Here is a 9,920-nt window from a genome sequence, read left to right as displayed (position 1 = left end):
GAAGTATATTGAGCAATATATATATATATATATATATATATACACACACACACACACAGAGTATCATTAAACTGGTATTGTTCTTTTCAAAATGGCCAAAATAAATACCCCAATGAGGCTTGTCTTACTGTCTATAATTTTGATCTACTGACCAAAGAGAAGGCAGACAGTTATCAGCACTCGCTACTACTCAAACATACAGTTAAAAATGTTCAACAACATTGCGGCTCAGACCTTCACCTCTGGCTCACTAACCACTAGGCCACGCTCGTAAAACTCAAAATTTCTCATTATATTCATATTAAAAGCATAATATTGTGGCAGTTTTAACCCGGATTTTAGAAATGTTCGTATTCAGTAATCAAAGAATAAATAATATATACAGTAAAGCTAGTTTCAGAACAAGTACAGTAAAGCTAGTTTCAGAACATGTACAATAAAGCTAGTTTCAGAACATGTACAGTAAAGCTAAATTTCAGAACATGTACAGTAAAGCTAGTTTCAGAACATGTATAATAAAGCTAGTTTCAGAACATATACAGTAAAGATAGTTTTCAGAACATGTACAATAAAGCTAGTTTTCAGAACATGTACAATAAAGCTAGTTTTCAGAACATGTACAATAAAGCTAGTTTTCAGAACATGTATAAACATGTACACTAAAGCTAATTTTCAGAACATGTACGATAAAGTTAGTTTTCAGAACATGTATAGTAAAGCTAGTTTCAGAACATGTACAGTAAAGCTAGTTTTCAGCTCAGCAATATTGTTTTCATGTCGCAGCTTTTAATAGTTTTACAAAAACTTTCAACAATCTCACAGCTCAGTAGTAGTTTATAGTTTTATTAACTACATTACTTTATACTGTTAGATTGATAGATAACACAAACAGTTACTATTTTGATATCCATTTTTCAAGTATTCGTTAGTTTTTAAAAAACAACAACTGACTCTAGCAAGAACTAAGAAATGATTGTGAATCGTTAGGTTAAACCTTTTTGATAAGTAATAAATACTTATTTTTAGCGATTGATTAATAGACCTAAGGGATAATTAGAACTTCTGTAGAGTTTATACCAGTTTCTTGTGTGACTCTCTATATACTGAAAGTCAAAGACCTAGTATATGTATTTAGTACATTACTACGTTAAATATCTCACCAGCTGTGATTGTTTTTCAACTAAATAAACAGCTTTCCTGTAGTTTCTAGTCTCGTGATAGTCTTAGTTTGGAGTTAAAAGTAAATCAAAACTTACGACAAAGCAATAGGGATGGGAAATGGAATTGGTAATGGAACCACTCGTTTTCCTCCTGCTCCCAAAAGAAGTAGTGGAAGTAGCTTCTTGATTTTACCAAGAGCTTCAGCATCTTGGAAGCTTGAAAACATCAGCACGCAGGACAACAAGCAAGCAGCGAGGACAGTAGTCGACTTCATTGTTGATGTTTTCACAGTTGACTCAAAACTATCGTTCGAAAGAAGAAAATAAAATCATCCTTACGGTGATTCCAAATATTCACTTCCCTGTTTTATAATACAAAATCTATCTTCTAAAAATAAGTTTATAAAAGGAAATAAATGACAACACTTGCGGGAAAAATGTATTTTAGCCGATTACAATAATAATATGGAGTATGACTTATTACACGATACAACGTCAAATCTTTAGTTGATAAGTCTGACAGAGAATTAAGTAACCTAAGTTGATAAATCTGACAGAGAATTAAGTAACCAAATTTGATATGTCTGGCAGAGAACTAAGTAACCTAAGTTGATATGTCTGACAGAGAATTAAGTAACCAAAGTTGATAAGTCTGACAGAGAATTAAGTAACCTAAGTTGATAAGTCTGACAGAGAATTAAGTAACCAAAGTTGATAAGTCTGACAGAGAATTAAGTAACCAAAGTTGATAAGTCTGACAGAGAATTAAGTAACCAAAGTTGATAAGTCTGACAGAGAATTAAGTAACCAAAGTTGATATGTCTGACAGAGAATGAAGTAACCTAAGTTGATAAGTCTGACAGAGAATGAAGTAACCTAAGTTGATAAGTCTGACAGAGAATTAAGTAACCTAAGTTGATAAGTCTGACAGAGAATTAAGTAACCTAAGTTGATAAGTCTGACAGAGAATGAAGTAACCTAAGTTAATAAGTCTGACAGAGAATGAAGTAACCTAAGTTGATAAGTCTGACAGAGAATGAAGTAACCTAAGTTGATAAGTCTGACAGAGAACTAAGTAACCTAAGTTGATAAGTCTGACAGGGTACTTTCACATCTTTCTATTTTTTACCTCAACAGCTACAGACTTCTTTACTTGATTCTCCAAAGGTTACTTTTTCTGTATTGTAACTTGGTTTACCTGTTGCTTTTATACCTTAAAGGTTACGTAATACACTTTTACAAATAGGGCAGCAAAATTATTTCAAAGTTCTTTCAGTCTACGACCTAACATCCCCTCCCCCTATTTCACCCAATAGTTCAAATTTTTAAACTTAATCTTCTTCAGTTGGGCGTGACAAAGATAAGAAAACTTTCCGAAATGTTACGGAGACAACACGTGACTTTATTTATCAGCCTATTGTAGCTTAAAGCCAAAATAAATAGTTCTAAGTGGGGAAAACCAGACTATGGCAGCACCTGCGTGGAAGCTGAGTCATTACAATGTTCTATTCTAGGAGTACCTTGTTGTTGCTTTAAGAAAAGTCGGGGTGTAACCGACAAAAGAGAAAGAGGGGTAGAAGAGAGAGAGAGAAAAAATTTGGTTATAGAGCTGACTCCAGAGACAGACTAAGATCTGGGTCAATAGGTTCCTGATAAACAACTCCAAACTGACCCTAAGGGATGAATTTTACCATCCACTAGAGACCCTCCATCGTCTTTGTCTACAAGGCTATGTTATTAATTACAAACGTATTGTTGGTCCAACAACATTTTAGTGTATTACATATTCCCGTAAACTTACATAGAATTCATTAATTTAGTTTAAAGCTAAAAAACATTTCTAATGTAACAGACCTATAAACTTTCTTATGTCATCACAAAGACATATTGTTTAGGTTTATTCCAATCATAAGTCACTATGGATAAAAAAAAAAAACTTCATTAGTTTTATAATAGGAATCTGTGGATTTGGTTAACCAAACTAGCCAGATTTTTAACTTTCACCAAAACTTCATTAGTTTTATAGTAGGAATCTGTGGATTTGGTTAACCAAACTAGCCAGATTTTTAACTTTCACCAAAACTTCATTAGTTTTATAGTAGGAATCTGTGGATTTGGTTAACCAAACTAGCCAGATTTTTAACTTTCACCAAACGAGGTAAGAGCGTATATATTAAAGACATAATTCGTAAGTTTAACACATTTCTCACTTTAGTACAGAGATATCGTGAAGCAATTGGAAGTTACTTTAAAATATCACTAAGGACGCAGATATTAAAATCATTCTATAACTTTGGTTGGTTTTAAGCGTAAAGTTATTAATGGGTTATCTGCACTGTGCCCGTGTTTTTAGAAAGAAGAGCTGATAACCGTACGTGATGCACATTTTATCGAATTTGAAAAAGTTATGTTATTTCTATACTTTGATTCAAAGGGATCTCTTTGAAATTTAAAAACAACAAATTAAATTCACTGAACACAGTGCTATCCCCGTGAAAGGTGATGTAATCGAAATATGTTTTTTATAAAACGCCAGTAATAAAATTCAGATTTATTAAATTTTGAAAGTACTAAGTGTAGCACAACAATCTGGAGTATGTAATTAGAAGAATAGAAACAGTATATACGATTTCTTGTTATAGTAAGAATCTTAGCTATTTATTGTCACGATATTCAAGTCTCCTAGTGTTGGACATCAAAGTAAAGTTTTGACAAAAAACAAACAGTCGTTGGTTGTTTCCAGGTCTGCCATTGTGAGTAACAATCCCGGATCAGTTGCTGACCATAGGTAATACTTTGTGTACAACCGCAGATTACATGATGATCAAAACATTATACACCTGTTCATATGAAACAGACTGAATACAAAACTTGAGAAAATATTGAGCTATTTCTAATTAACATTGTTATATATTTCTAAAGTTGGTGGTGATCATAGAAATAATAAATTCTAGCATGCAATATACAACTAAAGATATGGAAGATACGGGGGAGATGTGGGGGGGTAGAACTATTTACACGTTACAATACAATGTCTAGATGTTCTCAGGACATACAATGATGTGGGACAAGTAATGAGCCGACATGGAACATCTGATGTTAACTTTTGTTGTACATATGATTTATGAGGACTAACATGTACGTATATTGTACTTAGAAGTGATAAATTTTTAAGGTATACAATACTGTTTGGCAGAAGATAAAGATGTCATCAACAGTCGACGAAGATTTTCTGCTAAACCTAACTGCACATATAAATAATCTTCTTTTACTACAAGAAACAATACAAAGGTATAAAACCAACACTAAGCTGTCTCTCACACCTAAAGATATATTTGGATAACGTTATTATTGATCGCTCTGGGCTGATGAGAAATTACATTATTCAAGTGAACACGGTTTGTTATCCAAGATGAGAAACACAGTTTTTTTTATATTTTACAGGTTGTTAAAGCATGCTTACACTAATTTATCTTCTTTCGTACATTACCTGTGTCACAACAACCAACATGTATTTACTAAAGGTGTTAATGTTTTATATTTTACAGGTTGTTAAAGCATGCTTACACTAATTTATCTTCTTTCGTACATTACCTGTGTCACAACAACCAACATGTATTTACTAAAGGTGTTCAAATGTCTTTGACAGATTCTGTTCCTGTTTCTAAAATACATGTCTTTAAACTGAACATCATAATATATGTATCTCTACGTGTTATAAACTTTGCTTTAAACTTATTCAAACACAATTATTTATACCTATGTCCACAACTTCATTTGCACTTGAATACGCTGTAAAGATATCTTAATACGTAGAATTTAAAGCGACTGACTAAGAGAGTCCTAACATTCGATAAATACTCCTTGTTTGAATTAATATATAAAAAACGAAATAATTCGACATTAAAGAAGATTTGTTTGTTTGTTTTGAATTTCGCGCAAAGAAATTTACTCCCCATATATTTTGAGGAAAAACAACAACTATATTTCGCTATAGCGGTTTCACTTAGTTTTGATTTTGAACCTTTATTGTAAATAAATGATTTGTTTGTTGTTAGTGTTCTATTACCCAATTATACCAAGTCTCAATTCAGTACATATTTATAAATATTTGTTGACTTTTAAACAACGCACAATTAATTACAAGTTTTTGAATACTTAAAAGTGTTAATGATAAAAACCATTGCATCCTCCTCCAAAACCATCATAACCTCCACGATAGTATCCTTCTCCGAAACCATCATAACCTCCACGATAGTATCCTCCTCCGAAACCATCATAACCTCCACGATAGTATCCTCCTCCGAAACCATCATAACCTCCACGATAGTATCCTCCTCCATAAGAAACTCTTAAATTGTATGTAAAGGTTTAGAAGTTTGTCTGTAAATATCTAGTCATATTGCCATGTGATATGGAATAAATTACCGATCAACAGATCTTCCTTCGCATACAACTTGTTACCGTTTTGTGATATAATATTGCCATGTGATATGGAATAAATTACCGATCAACAGATCTTCCTTCGCATACAACTTGTTACCGTTTTGTGATATAATATTGCCATGTGATATGGAATAAATTACCGATCAACAGATCTTCCTTCGCATACAACTTGTTACCGTTTTGTGATATAATATTGCCATGTGATATGGAATAAATTACCGATCAACAGATCTCCTTCGCATACAACTTGTTACCGTTTTGTGATATAATATTGCCATGTGATATGGAATAAATTACCGATCAACAGATCTTCCTTCGCATACAACTTGTACCGTTTGTGATATAATATTGCCATGTGATATGGAATAAATTACCGATCAACAGATCTTCCTTCGCATACAACTTGTTACCGTTTTGTGATATAACTTAAAGGCAAAATATATTAAATGAAAACAAAAAACGCCAAACAAAATAAGAGCTGATATCAAACATCAAGTTGGGTATCAGAATTTCAAGAGCGAAATATATTAAACGTGAAAATAAATTAGCGCGCGGATTGTCTTAGCTATTTCTGCATTATATATTGAAAAGTATGTTTAATTTTTACACATTTTACAAATTCTAGTTCCTGACATTTCCTTCATGATGATATGAACATGTTTATAAATTAGTCACTGTTAATGTTATTACAATATGTTGTGGATTTTCGTTCTAATCCCTGATTGTTTAAAATACTCAAACATCTATTCCAGTATTTTTAAACTCAAGCTAGATCTACTTTAGAGTAAAGAAAACATTCTGGATGATGGAACATCTTTCAAAATTGACTATCTTCAATTCGGAAGCTAAGTTAGCCATTTTTAGGCAAACATATTTAATGCAAATTTGTATCGGCCTTTCCAAAATGTGTTAAATGTCTACAGGTTGTGCAGAGGATTTAATTAGTAAACATAATTATAACTATGACCTTGTATGCAATGTGGTTATACATGAAGGCTATAAGAACAATATAAAACAGTAAGTTTTATATTATGACAAATTAGATAATGTCCACTTGACGTTGTGTTGTTCATGTTAAACATGCAGTTACTGTTGTCTGTGGTATATTTTAATGATTTATTCAATAATCATAATTTAATCTGCGTAAGTATTCAGCTTAATTTTATACAATTAATGAATTTCTTTATTGACAGACTCAGACTGGGCAGCATCTGTGGTTATGATGAGACATTTCAGTATCCTGATCAAAATAGATACAAAAGAAAGCAAGATAAGAAGCAAAGAAAAGATCAACATGAGACTGCTGATGAGTTGATATCGTTGTCAACTGGATCACTACTTGACGATATGACAAATACGCATGAGATCAAAGTCCCCGCGTTATTCTTAACGTATCAATTACATTAAAACATTTAGATTTCCAAGTTTGTGTACAAAGTGTCACAATGCACGAAGAAAAATCTTATCAAAAGTGCTTTTTTTTTGCTTAATCTATTTAGTTTCGTTTACCTGTAAAACAACTTGAGTTAAAAACAACACAGTTTGTGTTCTGTGGAAATCAAGACTGGTGGTTGAATGATTACAACACAGCTTGTGTTGTGTGGAAAGCAAGACTAGTGTTTGAATGACTACAACACAGTTTGTGTTCTGTATAAAATATGACTGGTGTTTGAATGACTACAACACAACATGTGTTCTGTAGAAAATATGACTGGTGTTTGAATGACTACAACACAACTTGTGTTCTGTAGAAAATATGACTGATGTTTGAATGATTACAACACAACATGTGTTCTGTGGAAAGCAAGACTGGTGTTTGAATGATTACAACACAGCTTGTGTTGTGTGGAAAGCAAGACTGGTGTTTGAATGACTACAACACAACTTGTGTTCTGTGGAAATCAAGACTGATGTTTGAATGACTACAACAAAACATGTGTTCTGTGGAAATCAAGACTGGTGTTTGAATGACTACAACACAACATGTGTTCTGTAGAAAATATGACTGGTGTTTGAATGACTACAACACAACTTGTGTTCTGTGGAAATCAAGACTGATGTTTGAATGACTACAACACAAATTGTGTTCTGTAGAAAATATGTCTGGTGGTTGACATTGTAATAAAAACATCCTTGGTAGAGGCTTCATACTGTGTGTTTCACCTTGAACTACTTCAGGTCTTTAGGGTAGGGCATCCGCAAGCTTCTACGAGGTATGCCAAAAAATTAGGTTCCATTCCTTCAGGACAGAATTTGACATAAAAACGGCGGTCTCGTTCGGTCATGATGATCTTCTGACCACTGCTACATTTACTTGATGAGATAATCACCATTGGTACTGTTTCTTTGACAAATCAAAATGTTTTACAACTTGGGTTACTAAAGCACCTATAAATCGGTTTATAACTTGGGTTACTAAAGCACCTATAAATCGGTTTACAGCTCGGGTTACTAAAGCACCTATAAATCGGTTTATAACTTGGGTTACTAAAGCACCTATAAATCGGTTTATAACTTGGGTTACTAAAGCACCTATAAATCGGTTTACAGCTCGGGTTACTAAAGCACGTATAAATCGGTTTACAGCTTGGGTTACTAAAGCACGTATAAATCGGTTTATAACTTGGGTTACTAAAGCACCTATAAATCGGTTTATAACTTGGGTTACTAAAGCACGTATAAATTGGTTGTACAACTTGGGTTACCAAAGCACCTATAAATCGGTTTATAACTTGGGTTACTAAAGCACCTATAAATCGGTTTACAACTTGGGTTACTAAAGCACCTATAAATCGGTTTATAACTTGGGTTACTAAAGCACCTATAAATCGGTTTACAGCTCGGGTTACTAAAGCACCTATAAATCGGTTTACAGCTTGGGTTACTAAAGCACGTATAAATCGGTTTATAACTTGGGTTACTAAAGCACCTATAAATCGGTTTATAACTTGGGTTACTAAAGCACCTATAAATTGGTTGTACAATTTGGGTTACTAAAGCACCTATAAATTGGTTGTACAACTTGGGTTACTAAAGCACACAATCTTAAAGGATTACTAGTTATCGTTACGTTCTTCTTCTAGAGTCACTGCTTACTGTCTTAATTCAAGAATTAGTAATTATTGTTACGTTCTTCTTCTAGAGTCACTACTTACTGTCTTAATTCAAGGATCACCTAATTCTTGAATTAAAACAGTAAGTAGTGACTCTAGAAGAAGAACGTAACGATAATTACTAATTCTTGAATTAAAACAGTAAGTACTGACTCTAGAAGAAGAACGTAACGATAATTAGTAATCCTTAATTAAGACAGTAAGCAGTGACTCTAGAAGAAGAACGTAACGATAATTACTAATTCTTGAATTAAGACAGTAAGTACTGACTCTAGAAGAAGAAGTAACGATAATTAGTAATCCTTGAATTAAGACAGTAAGTACTGACTCTAGAAGAAGTACGTAACGATAATTAGTGATCCTTGAATTAAGACAGTAAGTAGTGACTCTAGAAGAAGTACGTAACGATAATTATAATTATCGTTACGTTCTTCTTCTAGAGTCAGTACTTACTGTCTTAATTCAGGGATTACTAGTTATCGTTACGTTCTTCTTCTAGAGTCAGTACTTACTGTCTTAATTTAAGGATCACTAATTATCGTTACGTTCTTCTTCTAGAGTCACTGCTTACTGTTTTAATTCAAGGATCACTAATTATCGTTACGTACTTCTAGAGTCACTAGTTGCTCTTCTTTCTTACTCAAGAAACTACAACTAAGTGTTTCGTCTTATTTTAATGATCACAACTTTCTCTTGTGTTGTAATAACAAAGTGACAAAAATGATTTATAACCATAACAAAGTGGCTCATTTTGTGGATATATTCTACTTGTTTGTACAGAACACTGGTCTGTCTTCTTCAAAATAAAACATTTTACTTTTAAATCATTGTTTGCCAGTTTATTATTATATTAGCATAATGTACGTCTTTAGTCATATATTGTATATTACTTTGAAGAGTTATTAATTACTGTCCTACTTTATTCTAAGTCACTATTTATTTGTCCTGTTTTACTTCAAAAGTAGCTACTTATGTTTCTGTTCTTTTTTAGTCACTAGTTACTATTCTTGTCAAGATGCAAGTCCTACTTTGAATCACTATTATTGTCCTGTCCTACCTAAAGAGTAAGTTCTAATTTTAAACCTTATATGAAAATATGGTTGGTACATTTCTCAAAGATTATCGAAGAACTTGTTGGCCTTCAGTGTAGAGACGTTAATGGCATTTTAAAGATTTTAATATTTTGAACTTTGACGAAGTA

This window comes from Limulus polyphemus, unplaced genomic scaffold (assembly GCF_000517525.1).
Source record: "Limulus polyphemus unplaced genomic scaffold, Limulus_polyphemus-2.1.2 Scaffold4771, whole genome shotgun sequence".
Lineage (NCBI taxonomy): Eukaryota > Metazoa > Arthropoda > Merostomata > Xiphosura > Limulidae > Limulus > Limulus polyphemus.
This window is presented reverse-complemented; position numbering follows the sequence as displayed.